Genomic DNA, 13,941 nt, shown 5'->3' with positions numbered 1-13,941 from the left:
TCAGTGGTTATCGTAAAGTAATTTGAGTTTTGAAACTCTAGGCGAACTGTTCTGTCTCTCAGAGTCTTATGGGCAGTGAAAAGGACAGTAATCAGATGGTCAGTTCCATTTTCGTGACCAAAATGTTTTAAACTCTGTTGATATGAATAAAGGGTCGTTATTAGACAGCAGGGTGTGTGTTGTGTACATAGTTCCGCGTGGTCAGCGCGTACACAACTTTCCCACTAGAGCGCGCCCCATTAACAAGGGGAGGCCGCCAGTTGTGAAATTCAGATTCGATTCATACTGCGCATAATAAAAGCTCATGGCCAGAGGTGTAATGTGGCAAAGCACGAAGATGCACTTCTCAGCCGTTGTCGAGAAAATCGACAATTAAAAGAAACCGTTGCGGTGAAATACTCTCTACGATTACTGATTTTCTACAGCGTCGTGGTGCAGCGGTAAGCGCTCGGCTTCGTAATCCGAAGGTCGCCGGATCGAATCTCGCGCCATGCAACTTTCATTTTTTTTTTTTAGTATTTGTTTTCTGTAATTCAAATATATATATATATATATATATATATATATATATATATATATATATATATATATATATATAATTCCCGGCAAACAGCAAACAGTTGCAACAGTGATACGGGCCAACGCCTGAAGTGGAAGAGGTCCAGGAAAATAAAAAAAAAAAAAAAATGGTGCAGCGGTAAGCGCTCGGCTTCGTAATCCGAAGGTCGCCGGATCGAATCTCGCGCCATGCAACTTTCATTTTTTTTTAGTATTTGTTTTTTGTAATTCAAATATATATATATATATATAATTCCCGGCAATCAGTTGCAACAATTATGCATATAATAAGTTGTTGAAAGTCATTTCTCGTGGAAAAACTGGCGACTTCGAACATCATTATGTTTTCCGCAAACAAAGTTGTATTTCACAAATGTTGTTAATTGTCTTCATAATGTTAACCACGTATAATTAACGGAAGCCGTAGAAACGATATTCCGAAACGAATACGTATAGCGTAAGTCAAACGTTCGAATTAGAACAGAGACCGCACGAACACAAATTTGCTGTGGCAGGTATGAAATATAAACTCCGTTACTCGCTCGTTACACTAGAAGGACAGATGTTGAATGGGCCGAAACGAGCCGCCGCATAACAGCGTAGTTGCCTGCTAACTTCGAAAGAAGGTAGATGCGGTCCCTAGCGCAACTTAGAACATCGTCGAAAATCAGTGCGGACGGGGGAGCTTTGGTACACCCTGTTAAACAAACGGAAAAATGGAGGCGGTAAAATTGGAGAGAGATCCGCCTTCACCAACATGCATAAGCAATTCATTAATAGTATATATATATATATATATATATATATATATATATATATATATATATATATATATTTGAATTACAAAAAACTAATCAAAAATTTGCGTGGCGCGAGATTTGATCCGGCGACCTTCGAATTACGAACCCGAGCACTTACCGCTGCGCCACGACGATGTAGAAAAATTAGCAATCGTAGAGAGTATTTCACCGCAACGGTTTCTTTTAACTGTCGATTTTCTCGACAGCGGCTGAGAAGTGCATCTTGGTGCTTTGCCACATTACACTTCTGGCCATGAGCTTTTGTTATTCGCAGTAAGAATCGAATCGGAATTTCACAATTGGCGGCCTCCCCCTTGTAAGCACAACAGCACAGGCTCAGCGCTCGTCCGTCTCCGCACTACGAGATGGCACTGTCTTAGAGACGGACCAAATTCAGCTTCCTCCGATCCACGTATTAATATGTAACGCAGCCAATGAGATTGCTGTTAACGTAGAACCTTTTCTCCTCGCGGATCACACTCGCGCAGTGATACCTGAACGCGCGAGGTATTATAACGAGTGTACAGACCTCCGATTAGTCTGTCTGCATTAGTCTGTACGAGTCTGCATTTAATGCACCTGTCTGTACCAGTCTACATTAGTCTGTACCAGTCTATAGTCAAGTTTCAGTCTGCGCCTAATAATATTCTGTACGAGTCTCCATTTATCTGCACCTGTCTGTACCAGTCTACATTAGTCTGTACCAGTCTATAGTCAAGTTTCAGTCTGCGCCTAATGAGATTATCATATTCCTGTACATAGCCATGAAGAGAAATGTATAGACACTTTGTCAAGTATCAGAGATATGTGAGAATAAGATTAACGTACCAAGACCAAAGGAACTTCAGATTGTCAATTGTAAATAGCATCCAGAACCAAGTTAAGTTATTTATATGCTCGTTATTATTTTAATAACTGTTTGTGAAAATTAATCAAGTTGTGTTTGAAGTTGGTCACCGTCAATCTGCTACTCTAAGCGTGCAAGTGGCATTTCTATTGTCTGACCTAACGACAGAAGATAAACACGCCACGATAAGACCACAAGACGTATTGCTGACACTCGCCTACTTCGCTAGAGCGACAAGTCAAATAATCTGATGGTGTGTGTACCGAAGGTCTTACAGTACGCACACCACGGTGTGGGACGCTCACTCAGTCACCAAGATCGTTGACTCACAAGGGATGGTAGATCTGGTCGTTGTTACTGTCACCCGACCCATGTAGGTGAATTAGAGGGACCAACCACCACAAACAACCATATTGCTCGCTTAACTGCGCACCCTCACTGATGTGTAATTAGGCTGTCCCTTGAGAAGTGCTATGCTGGAACTACCTTATTCAAAGAGACACTATGGAAAGACTGGCAAGAGTGAAAATGTGCTGAAGCTGTCTGTCCAATTGACGTGCCTCAGTTCCAATACATTTATGCTAGTCATACCCAAGTGAGAGAAGAGGACAAACTATAGGACACTGGTCGAGTGTTGGATGAATGGTGACGTGGTATTCAGCTCCCTTGCTTGGTAGGGCTAGAAAACCCTCCATGACTTTCAAACGACTGTGTATATCCTGTGAGACGTTCACCACACTAAATGCATTGTGAGTACTGCAACTGAACGTTACTACTTGTTCATCCAAAACATCCATGATATCAGAAAAGCACTATAGCTCTTTAAAGGTGACCATAGCATGGTATGATTGTTAAGTAAACAGCCTCCGTTGGTGCTACTACATGTCCTGTATGTACTATTATGATAGCTAAATAACTTTTCTATCACTTGGCAGCCTATATTGTCATTATAACTGATAGTAATATTGCAGGCATTCTTAGTTGTCCTGGAACTCCGTAAATAGTGACTACTCAGTCAGAAGATAGCCTTCGGAGGACTTTACTGAGTTGGCTGCAGGCTGAACTGAATTGAACTAATTGATGGCTCGTAGCTATTTGAGTGTACGTGGCCCGACGTGTTTTGCACCTGTCAACAGAATAATTTCCATGTCAGCCAGTACGAGGCGGAAGCAGTGTAGCCGGCCGCGGTGGTCTAGCGGTTCTAGGCGCGCAGTCCGGAACCGCGTGACTGCTACGGTCGCAGGTTCGAATCCTGCCTCGGGCATGGATGTGTGTGATGTCCTTAGGTTAGTTCGGTTTAAGTATTCCTAAGTTCTAGGGGACTGATGACCACAGATGTTAAGTCCCATAGTGCTCAGAGCCATTTGAACCATTTTTGAAGCAGTGTAGTCCACTGTTGACGGTGCTCTATCTTATGACTGTCCACTATCGGTGGACGAGTACGACTCAGGGATAGACGTGCTGTGGAAGTTGAAATTGGTCCGCATTTGTGAGTACCTTCTGGAGACTGCTTCCAGGACGGAAAGGCGCCAGGTGAGTGGTTGTGCTTGTATGGTGGTAGCCTCTCCCCATATTTTTCATCCAGATTACAAAAGAATGCTATTTATATTTTTATGCCAGTGCTTTGTACACCCCATTTGTATCACCAACAACGTGTAGCTGTGCTGTCAGGGAAAAAATGTCTCACATTTTTGTTGAGAGCAAAGCAGAGTGATTCTTGCTGGCATAATTCTTCTGTGGAACCTCTCTGAAGGTATCCAGAACTTATTTGTTTGCATGTTTTGAGGTGGTACGAAAATGCATTTTCTAATTATGGTTACTAAGAAATAGCACCCACTCTGCAAACAATGTGCCATTGTCTGCAGCAACTTAGATCTGTGCACAAACAACTAGCTCAGCAGCTTATAATACATCGAAAATTAAAATTTGTCACCATACTTCATTTGTAAGTCACTTTGGCCGCTGTTGTTGATTTTGAGGCAAGGATCCTGAGTGCTCGCAGGCTGGTGTGGCCAAGCGGTTAAAGGCGTTACAGTCTGGAACCGCGTGACCGCTACGGTCGCAGGTTCGAATCCTGCCTCGGGCATGGATGTGTGTGATGTCCTTAGGTTAGTTAGGTTTAAGTAGTCCTAAGTTCTAGGGGACTGATGACCTTAGAAGTTAAGTCCCATAGTGCTCAGAGCCATTTGAACCATTTGAATCCTGAGAGCTACCTTCCATTTTATGGAAGAACACAGTACCATTGCTGTACTATGACATGTCCATGGTTAGAGCTACCCTCATGCCGAGATTGTAAGTTGTTAAAAAGGTAGCTGCCTTGTCTGCCCCTTAAACCATTACAAAAAGCTGTTGCACTTCAACTCAAGCGCACTTGATGCATTGAATTTTGAACTCATTTTATTTTTGCCATTTTCTGGTTTAAAACGAAGAGTTTAGCTTGCGAAAAATGCCTATTCCTAACGCAATATTTCTAATCTATTGCGTTATTCTTTCTGAAACCTTTCTTGTATATTCTATACAGTCAATATACAGGGCTATTACAAATGATTGAAGCGATTTCACAAATTCACTGTAGCTCCATTCATTGACATATGGTCACGACACACTACAGATACGTAGAAAAACTCATAAAGTTTTGTTCGGCTGAAGCCGCACTTCAGGTTTCTGCCGCCAGAGCGCTCGAGAGCGCAGTGAGACAAAATGGCGATAGGAGCCGAGAAGGCGTATGTTGTGCTTGAAATGCACTCACATCAGTCAGTCATAACAGTGCAACAACACTTCAGGACCAAGTCCAACAAAGATCCACCAACTGCTAACTCCATTCGGCGATGGTATGCGCAGTTTAAAGCTTCTGGATGCCTCTGTAAGGGGAAATCAACGGGTCGGCCTGCAGTGAGCGAAGAAACGGTTGAACGTGCGCGGGAAAGTTTCACGCGTAGCCCGCGGAAGTCGACGAATAAAGCAAGCAGGGAGCTAAACGTACCACAGCAGACGGTTTGGAAAATCTTACGGAAAAGGCTAAAGCAGAAGCCTTACCGTTTACAATTTCTACAAGCCCTGACACCCGATGACAAAGTCAAACGCTTTGAATTTTCGGCGCGGTTGCAACAGCTCATGGAAGTGGATGCGTTCAGTGCGAAACTTGTTTTCGGTGATGAAGCCACATTTTTTCTTAATGGTGAAGTGGACAGACACAATGTGCGAATCTGGGCGGTAGAGAATCCTCACGCATTCGTGCAGCAAATTCGCAATTCACCAAAAGTTAACGTGTTTTGTGCAATCTCACGGTTTAAAGTTTACGGCCCCTTTTTCTTCTGCGAAAAAAACGTTACAGGACACGTGTATCTGGACATGCTGGAAAATTGGCTCATGCCACAACTGGAGACCGACAGCGCCGACTTCATCTTTCAACAGGATGGTGCTCCACCGCACTTCCATCATGGTGTTCGGCATTTCTTAAACATGAGATTGGAAAACCGATTGATCGGTCGTGGTGGAGATCATGACCAGCAACTCATGTCATGGCCTCCACGCTCTCCCGACTTAACCCCATGCGATTTCTTTCTGTGGGGTCATGTGAAAGATTCAGTGTTTAAACCTCCTCTACCAAGAAACGTGCCAGAACTGCGAGCTCGCATCAACGATGCTTTCGAACTTATTGATGGGGACATGCTGCGCCGAGTGTGGGAGGAACTTGATTATCGGCTTGATGTCTGCCGAATCACTAAAGGGGCACATATCGAACATTTGTGAATGCCGAAAAAAACTTATGAGTTTTTGTATGTGTGTGCAAAGCATTGTGAAAATATCTCAAATAATAAAGTTATTGCAGAGCTGTGAAATCGCTTCAATCATTTGTAATAACCCTGTATATATATAATATATATTGGAACTTTATGTCCCTCTTTTAACGCAATAGTGACTGTTCGATATGTGTGGTTAGTTTTAAATTTTTGAAACACTTTAATGACGTCTTCAGCATTATGCGCATCACCTAAAGCAACTTGCTTTAGAATGACTATTTCATTTTTTCGTCCTTGATCACTTAGTGGTGGTTCAAGAAATCTGTTGATTAGTGAAAGCAAATGCACGTGCCATTTTGTATGCAGTACGTATATTATAAATGATGAGATCTTTGCAAGAAAGTTTCCTGGAATTGCTGATTTTATATCTACCAATTTCTACAGCGAAAGTTATAAAGGTAGCTAATTACCCCAATATATTCATGTTAACCAATGACGTTTACTTTAGGACGAAAAGCACAACGATTCACAACAGTGTCGTGGATCTCATTTAAATCCTTTTTAATAATAAAGTTTAGGTGCCAAAGTATTGGTAATAGAGTAGTATTTTCTTACACACCTTCGGGTTTTCATCAACACTCTTTTGCTCGGCATGGTTCATGAGAATTTCAGTCTTGATTACACCGAGGTTCTTGTCCATTGCTAAACCTTATGGCTGTTGGTAAACTGTACGATTGGAAGTGACATAATTATAAGCTAATGTGAGTTCTAAGAACTTTACTAATTCATTTGTTTCTCTTACAGATACCATTTTATACATGAATAAATTATTTTTAATTAAATCAAGTTCTTCACAGATTGGTATATTTGTATACAAGTTCACTTCATCAGACGACACAAGCAACAGAGCTGCTGGAGACACTCTCAGCCAAATCATAGGAACACTAAATTGATGATTGAATGTGTGTAGGGCTTTAAAGTTTTGCTCCAAATATCTCTTAATGCATGCATTATGACTCTGTTCTCGGATGGAGAGCGGCTTTAAAGTTTTGCTCCAAATATCTCTTAATGCATGCATTATGACTCTGTTCTCGGATGGAGAGCAATCTCATGGACTTGTCTTGCTCGTGGAGCTTCGCGTGTGCTCGCATGGCTGGTATTTCTCAACTGGAAACAAGAAGTCATTTATTTTCAGTATCATTAAATATGAAGCAAGAATTTGAAATTTTGTGTTACAATACATCATGAAATTTCCAAGTGCGATCCTTCTTTACTTATTTTACTCAGTTGTGTGCAAAATGTTTCAGTTTTAGGTATGTAGGCATTTTCACTCATAACAACTGCAGGGTTTCCTTAATCCACCTTCATAACTGATGCTGTTTTACCTTCTTACACAAACTCTGTATTTTTCTCTAATCATTATTTTTACTTCCTATATGTATTTGTTTTTGAACTGTTTAACTACATTTGTTAGTGATCACAATTTATTGCTCTAAAAGTATTTTTGCAGCATCGTTAGCCCATTTGACCTCAGCTATAATTTCCTTTATTTCCTGGTCAGCTGATGTGGGCTGCAAAACGTAGAAGTCCTTTAGAAAGAATGGAAGTCTCATCATCATTGAGAATGATGTATGTAAAATTGACAACTCTGTCATAGAACTTGTGTATATTCTGAGTTTTTTTCTGATGTTTCACGATTTAGTATACTTTCAATAATTGGAAACGATTTATTTAACTTTAATGCGGACACAATCTCAGCAAGCTCTAAATGTCTTTTGTATAAGTCACGATTAAGACTGTCTAATTGGTATATGCTGTTCTGATCTCAGCTTTAACTCAGGAAATCTCACTCTGTCAGCTCAATGATAACCTATATTTTTTCAGATTTCTTGAGTAACCGGGGTTCAAATCAGATACAAGAAATCGTGTATTAAATTTAATTGTAACACACTGCGTTATTAATTTAAGCATCATTTCCAGAAAATTAAAACTGTCTCACGCTGCCTTAAATGGTTCAAATGGCTGTGAGCACTGTGGGACTCAACTTCTGAGGTCATCAGTGCCATAGAACATAGAACTACTTAAACCTAACTAACCTAAGGAGATCACACACATCCAAGCCCCAGGCAGGATTCGAACCTGCGACCGTAGCGGTCGCGCGCTTCCAGACTGCAGCGCCTAGAACCGCACGGCCACCGTTGCCGGCCACGCTGCCTTACCTGGAAAAATTTAGTAATGGGTGACCCATTGTTATGAGACAGATTGCAACTGTATACGTCTTTAAAATATTTTTAGAAGTCTTGACGGTGATCTGCCACGCATAACAACTACTTCCAATCACTTAACGAGAATCATCAGCTTTGAAGATAAAAAATATAACATAAAAATTAATAAATTAATTATTTGGTAGCCTCATTAAAATCAGCATGTAATAAGTATCTATTTAAGTAGGTAACATAGGTTGAAATTATTTAAGATTTTAAATGTTTAATATTGTATACGATTAAGCTGAAGTATGATTCGCCAACTTATTTTATAAAATAACATTAGGTGCAATATAACAGGAACAGCACTATAGCCGACTTGTGACAACACTCAGTGGTTTTTTTTAATAACACCACTCACATCTTATAAAGCATCTGGCCTATATCGACCTCAATATCTATGCCAGCACACGACTTATGAGCCCAGTACTTGTACTGCTTGCTGAAAATTAAGTCAATATGGCGTTGCAGAAATTGAACGACGCAATTTCTCCAGCCATTTTGGTTTCTTTGTGGAATGGGTGCAGCATGCTTTTCAATCTGCTAATTGACACTCTAATTTGCGCTATTGTTTCACAGTCATAGTGAAACTTCACTTTTCCAAATCCTTAAGATATGTAAGTTCTAACTGTGTGTCCTTACTGAAAACACATGGATGCTATCCTCTGGTTTTGTCAGTTGTTCAATGCGGATCATCCTTTTTCATTTTTACGTATCGTTTTAAACTAGTCAAAAGCATGACGAATTGTTTTGAGGTTTTTTCGTGGATGGTCGTTTTATTAATTAACGATTCAATCACTTCTTCCCTGTTTTTCGTTGGCCAGTGTTTTTTCTGTTTTCCGTCGATAATGATGTGCTACCTGCAAACGAGAAACGTAAACCATGCGGTAGAATTCGTCAAATGAAGATTAAAATGTGACTGAGGTGGAAGGCACTATACCAGTAAAACATTCCGCTCCAAAATCATGTCTATTGAGGGAATATTCAGTAAGCACCATCACAAATGTTTTTCCAACTGCCTTGTATACAAAGTGCTGATTTAGGTGGACTGAACATAGATTGTGAAGAAAAAGTGTGACAGACGTAACTTACTTCGAAATGATCTGGAAAGTTATAATAGAACTGTGAGTTTGCTCATTCTTATAGGTGGACTATGGTACTCAAGCGCGATCACAGCTGCAATGTTACTAAACGATAACAGTGAGTGGTTTCGTAACCACTTGTTAGTCTGAAATGATCCTAGCAACTCTATACAGAATTAGACTACCGAGACTGCAAATATTATCAGTCCATGGGGCCTACGTAAATCGATATTTATTAACGTTTCCTCGAAGGACATCGATATCTCGAAAAAAATTGAAACGCCGAAAAAATCGATACCCCGAAGAAAACCGGTATCTAGAAAAAATAGATATCTCGAAAAAATAGATATCTTGAAAAAAAAGGACATCTCGAAAAAAAATTTATATCTCGAAAAAAATGGACACCCCGAAAGGAGCGGGCACTCCGAAAGGAGTGTGAAACGTCCCCTTAGAAAACGTAATGAATTACTATGCTGATAAATGTCTTACATTATTTGATTTTCAAACCGCTGAGCAAAACTGAACGTACTCAGACATTTCGCTCTTTACCTATTCTGATCAACACCAAACTGACACACAATATTTTTTTAGCGCAACGCAATCTGACTTTCAATAATCCCTACAAATGAATGGCCCTGACTAACATTAACCTATACCTTTCACAAATCACTTACCTCACAAAAATCTTCGTTACTCGAACTACTGCAATACAGCGAGCGCCACTACTGCCAGCTAAATAAAGAATTCAAACTACTGAAGGCACTAACTACTGATAGGAATAGTTAGCAAATGAAAGATTTTGATAGAGAACAAACAATGTATTTACCTTAATAGAGTTCAAAAGTCATAATATATACAGCAGTTCATGACATCCATTCTTACAAATGTACTGTTTCTGGTGGACACACGTCCAGATCATCCGCTCTCAAAAATCCGCCATCTCACTTCCCCACATCCACCACTGCTGGCGGCTCACCTCCAACTGCGCAACGATATGCGTTGTTAACCTCCAGCTGCCCAACACTACAATAGCCAACAACAATGCAAACCAGCCACAGACTGCACGCAGCACAGCGAGTGATTTTAATATAGAGCGCTACGTGGCGGTGGCGTTACCATTATAAGAACCTAAACAGCCTACTTACATAACCTCCATGCTCCCCACAAAAAAATTTTACAAATTGTTTTGGGCAGTGTCCAATAATGATTTGAAAAAATTTTTCGTAATTAGAATAGCAAAGATATACTAATTACAATTTTATGCACAAAGTCTGAGCATTAAAAGAAAATACACATGGAAGTAGTGGATTTCCATGCAGTCTTAAAGAAGTAGTGTTGTCTTTCCAACAGAAAGACAGTGGTGACTCTTGACATGCAGACAGGTAATGGGCCACAACAGAGGAAACCCACAGCAGAGTCAGTCGAAGTTTTGAAGAATGTTGGTAGGTAGGTCATCAAAGAGCAGACCCACTGTAGTCCTGGTAGAGATTGCGGTATTGGTGGGCCACCAGAGGTGCAGTTCCACCGCATTCCTTGTAGAAATAATGGTATTGGTGAGTCATCAAAAGTGTCGACCCACTGTAGTCCTTGTAGAGATGGTTATCAGCCATCTGTTGCGACTGTGCAGGTGCATAATCACCGTCAAAGAGTCTTGTGGACAATATAGCAAGTCCATGAAACACCACTTGTGCACTCACAAAAATTTTTTTTGAGATGTCCTTAGAACCAGCAATGTTGTTATTCAGTCACTTGCTGAATTATTACCATATGTGCAAACACTAACAGTCCCAACTTCTAACATATTGTGCATTACTATGACCAACAGAAACGTGTGCAGTGAAATGTAACTTAATTATGGAGAACTGGGGTCTATACAATTATAAATTTACAACATAAGAATACAATTACAAAGGTACAAAGTAGATCATAAAAGAACATAATAGTACAGGTAACATTTGTAGTAATACAGGCCTTACAAAAGAATAGAAATAGACATATACATCAGTGTTGCAGGAATTGTGACGTAAGTAAATAAATAAAATAATGAGAATAGTTTTTGAAACATTAATTTCACACATGAGAATTGAAACAGAACAGAATTAATAATGTGTAAACATCTTTACAAAGAAAATGACATATCATTAATGCAAATTGTATTTGAGAATAACAGTATTCCTCATCATAGTGAATGTAACTGAGTATTAGAAAAATTCTACAACATGAGTCTTATCAGATAAACACATAAAGACAGGAACAACACAAATACACAAGGGTACACAAACACATAGCAGAATGATACAAAAGGACATAAAAGGGTTTGTTTTCAGTGTGACATTTGGTACTGCTGTCCAAGCCAAAACTTCATTCCATATATCTTTCCTCTTATTTCAACATTTGTTTCCACCAAAAAAATCCTATCCAAGCATGCTTTCTGTTTTTATATGTTCACATTTTTCTTACCTCATTATTTATTTTCTATTATCTTACCTTGTCATTTATTTCCAAGAAAATCCTACCTAAACCTGTTGTCCCTAAACCCTACATTTTTGTTCATATCCTCTTTCAAAATCCTTTTTTGGCCAAAAGGTTTTCTTATAGCTTCTCAATGCATTTCTTCCAATTCATCACAACTCGTTCTCTTATATAGCCTACCCCATCTTAAGCTAACTTAAATCTACTGAGCTCAGATACATAAACTAAGGGACGAGGCAATGCAGCAGCACAGTACAGTTAACACAAGCAGCAATGACAAAAATATGCAAACTGGCAAAGCAAGCAGCAATATATATAAATTAGCAAAGCAAATGCAACATTACAACTAATATGAACCAATGTGCAGCAACAAGAAAAATAAATCAGTAGTAAAACTGGCTTAACAGAGTAATACAGAGTGGAATTCAATAGCACTATGCCTGGCAAACAGCAGCAGCAAATGCAATAACTAATATCTAAACATGACAAAGCCCAAGCAGAAAAAATAGTATACTAAAGACAACTATGCAGATAAGGGAAATGTATGTTCACATCTTAATGTCTATGTAATTAAAGTGGTGAACCAAAAAAACTTATTCTACAAAAATTTACCAAGTACTTGAAAAGAAAATTATATATGCAGTTACTGTTATTAGTCCCTTCTTGTTGTTCTATCCTTTCCAAGTGCTCCTTTTTCGAAGAATGTGGATCATAAAATTATTGTTTAATAGATCTGTTGACAGAAAGTGTTCACATTAGCAAATGCATTTAATTTTATTTTATAAAACCAATGCTGCAACACAGCTGGAAACCTGATATCAAATGACATAAGCAACTATATACAAAGCATAAAAATATCATTCAATAGTCATGTGGCATTTCATAAGTTTGAAGAAATTCTCTCAATTCTCGTAGAAAGACACTTGTCGTAATCAGGTGTGCAGATGTAAGAATATTTTCTATCAATTCATTAGCATTTCAGTAAGCAGCACAAAGTCTGATATGTTTCCAAGTAATGAGAATGTCGTATTTGCGATGCTTTCTACAAAGGAATGTCAGTAGTGAGGTTAATGGTCTCCTTTTTTCTCCACCTGTACCTCTGAAAGGCACAAACTAATGGCTTTTTTCCAGGCAACTGTCGCACAGCTGGGTGCTTACCGTGCATTACGTCAAGGTGGCCTACCTACCTTACCGAAATATTTACTACATCAGTTTTCGCTACAGTGACAGTTTGATACAAATTAAAATTTCACAGGTCGAAATATTTGCGTTACAAATCTGTAGAAACGAAATCTTATGAAAATAAGAGTGTCCAAAAAAATTTCGGCGGCGTTGTGATACATTCACGCATGTACACACATTTCTTAACACTTAAAGTACGATTCCTGGTTTCCAACATCCTTTTTCACGTACGAGAGTCCTTAACCACCATTCATTATTCCTTACCTTATTACACATATACATATTCGTCGACATATTTCATCATTATAAATACGTAGCGTAATCAAATTCCTCATATAGCATCAGCTTATTGATCATAAACATACCTCAACAGCATAATACACATCGTCGTCGTAATAATAACATCATAACACCTCAGTCAAATCTCAAAAACGTCGTAGCTTTCTGCAATAATGTCAAAACCTAAAAAATATTCTCTGCTCATTTCAAAAGTGTCATCTACCTCAAACGTACTTTAAAAATCATGATCTCATATCAAATACATCATTCAAAGCTTTCATAGTATCACAATGTTTCTGAAAAAATATGAACAGTTCACAAAGTACAGACAAATTACAAACATAAAGGTGAAATTATCCAACTGTGTAATTGCGTAAACATGTGTCACTGACATAGTAAAAAAATTTTTTTTCTCAGTTAAATAATCAGACAGCTGTGTAATTCTGCGTTTGAGAAATATGGTACCGATGTGTAAAGTTGTATAAGCAAATACCATATTAGCTAGGGCTCCTTGTGCTTGCCAAACACATGGTACACAAAGTAAGCATGTACCCCCCTGAGGATTAATGTAATTATACCCTCAGGTGTTACAGATTACAGCAATGGAATGAAATGTATCACGGAAAACTTTCTTTCTAATTCAAAAATCTTTAAAAATAAATGTTTTAAGTGCTAAATTAATCACTCAAATGCGTGTCTTGTACCGCTAAATGT

The 13,941-nt window shown here is 39.0% G+C and overlaps 1 protein-coding gene across 1 annotated transcript in view; it reads left to right on the top strand.

Annotated features, from left to right (window-relative positions):
* The window catches only part of LOC124722558 (cytosolic carboxypeptidase 6), a 551,886-nt gene that overhangs the window by 377,733 nt on the left and 160,212 nt on the right, over positions 1 to 13,941 (top strand). The window lies entirely within an intron of this gene.

The sequence above is a fragment of the Schistocerca piceifrons genome, chromosome X (genome assembly GCF_021461385.2).
Source record: "Schistocerca piceifrons isolate TAMUIC-IGC-003096 chromosome X, iqSchPice1.1, whole genome shotgun sequence".
Classification (NCBI taxonomy): Eukaryota; Metazoa; Arthropoda; class Insecta; order Orthoptera; family Acrididae; genus Schistocerca; species Schistocerca piceifrons.
This window is presented reverse-complemented; position numbering and strand designations above follow the sequence as displayed.